Source organism: Neopelma chrysocephalum, unplaced genomic scaffold (genome assembly GCF_003984885.1).
Source record: "Neopelma chrysocephalum unplaced genomic scaffold, ASM398488v2 Primary Assembly neopelma1_100, whole genome shotgun sequence".
Taxonomy (NCBI): domain Eukaryota; kingdom Metazoa; phylum Chordata; class Aves; order Passeriformes; family Pipridae; genus Neopelma; species Neopelma chrysocephalum.
In genome coordinates, this window is record NW_020897763.1 from 1,602,682 (window position 1) to 1,604,852 (window position 2,171).

Consider the following 2,171-nt stretch of genomic DNA (forward strand, 5'->3'; position numbering starts at 1 on the left):
ATTCTTACCATGGTGCTGTGCAGGGCCAGGAGTTGGACTTTGATGGACTTTGTGGCTCCCTTCCGACTCAGGAGAGTCTCTGATTTCTCCAGCAGCACATCCATCACCTGAGCAAACCCAGGTGAATCTCCACCTGCTTTGTGTTCTGGAACAGCTCCTTGCTCACATGCCCTGTGCAGGAGCTGCACTGCAAGTCTGGGGTTGCTCCCCAGCCCAGCAATCCTGTAATCAGCTCGAGACAAACTCTCTGTACAGGAGCATAATTGACCATCAATAAATAATAAACAGAAGACAGAATGCAGACAGGCCTGTAAAGAGGGGAGAAATGGGTGTTGAGACACTCTGACCCGCCCTGTGTGGCTTCTGCATGAGGAGGAATTGCATCAGTGGGATGTGAATTGAGCCAAGGATGGTTTTTGTAATGGGATCTGGTTCCGTTTGCTGTGAATGTGCAACACAGGAACTGTACTGGGGACAGAATAGGAAAGAGAAAAGCTTGCTCAGGAACCAATGCTGCCATCCACTGAGTATCTGCTGTTTCCTCTCCCGAGCTAAACAGCTGCAACCTGGAGATCTTTCCAGGATGTCAAAGTCCTCAGCTCTGGAGCTGCAGTGACGTCGAGGGGACCCTTTTTGTGGGAGTGGGGCTGTGCTGTGTAGGGAGATTATCCACGCTCCACTGATGGCTGTACAGGTGTAACTGGAAAGGAAAACCTTCCTGAAGGATGGTAAATGTGGTGGGGATGGGGAGGCACACAGGCCAACCTGTCATTTCCTCCCAGATGGGGCAGTGCAGGATCTGGTTCCCAGCCCTCCCAGGAGGGAGGGAAGCGCAGGATGTGGGACTGCACAGTGGGATGCAAAGGCATTCCCTCCTGGACCCCTGCACCAGGGGCTCCTGAACACTCTCTACAGCAAAACTGACAGCAACTGTGTCTTTTTTCCCCCCAAAAAACTGCTCTTGCGGGGTCCTGCTGTGACATGCACCAAGCATCAGGTGTGTCCCTCCCTGAGCTGAGCCTGGGGAAGATGCAGTGAGGCCACTTCAGTGGCTGTGCTACAGCAGGGGAGGTGAGAGAGGCAGGAGGGGAACTGTAAGAGTAGATTAGGTTTGTTCTGTTGCTCAGGTTTGTTGTGGAAGAGGCCCAGGACAATGGCTCTCATTTTCTCTCGCAACTCTTCCAACGTGTAACAGATAAATTGTTAAAAAATTCTTGATGACAAGACATGGCAAACAGCAATCCATCATGGTATTGATTCCCTCCACCAGTTGCACTCCTCAGAATCTCTCCTGTGATGCCCCTTGCTGGGGCAGGGGCAGCTGGATCGTGGTGCTCCTGGGTTTTTGGAGTGATGTGGCACCGGGGCTGGCTTTGCCTCCCTGGTTCCAGGTGTTCCCAAGCCCCTGAGGGCTGATGCAGGCACCCAGTGGGGCTCAGGGTGGTTGAAGATGCATCAACATGTAACTCACTTTGGGTGCCCTCCAGCTTCCAGGTATTTTTCCTCGTGCTGAGCCAGCAGGAGAGCCCGGGTGGGGTCTCCATGGTGAACCACTCGACCCCAAGGTGGGCTCCCCTGGTTCCCAGCAGGGAGTGGTCACAGGGTGCCCTGTCCCAGCTGGCTGTGGCCACTGTGGTTGGGCTCTGACAGCTTTTGGCAGGTCAGGAGGTCTGAAGGTCGGTGGCTTCAGTGATTGTGTGACACAGGCACAGCTTTGGCTCTGCTGGAGGTGACCTGGCCTTGGCAGCAAACCAAGCTGTCAGCGCCTTTCACAGACAGGGAAACTGAGGAAGGGAGGGCTCAGGTGTCGCTCTTCCCACCAGATCCGGGAGCAAAGGGTGCCCAGCGGGAACAGGAACCATCAGCCCGCACTCCCCTCCCTCCCGGCGCTGATGGAGGGGCCGCAGCCCCGCAAGGTGGGACAGCTGAGGGGGCAGGTGCGGGGGCAGCTGCGGCGGTGCCGGGACGCGCAGCCCCGGGCGCTGGGGCTGCCCCGCTGCCGGGGTCTCTTTCGGGCTTTGTTTCAGCGATCCCGCGGGTTCCGCTGCGCTCGGCTCGGCGGGGAAAAGGGGAGGCGCAGGTGAGGCGGGGAGGAGGGGGGACGATGCCGGTCCCCGCTCGCAGCTCCGCGGCTGGGGAAGGGTTAATCGCGGGGAGCGGGGGCGGCGCGG

The 2,171-nt window shown here is 57.7% G+C and overlaps 1 protein-coding gene across 1 annotated transcript in view; it reads left to right on the plus strand.

Moving 5' to 3' along the window:
- The first annotated feature begins 1,885 nt into the window (after window positions 1-1,885).
- The window catches only part of PLXNA2 (plexin A2), a 173,554-nt gene continuing 173,268 nt past the window's right edge, over window positions 1,886-2,171 (plus strand). Inside the window, exon 1 of the mRNA XM_027695025.1 lies at window positions 1,886-1,916. The gene's annotated coding sequence lies outside the window, so the exon portion shown is untranslated. The remainder of the gene's footprint in view (window positions 1,917-2,171) is intronic.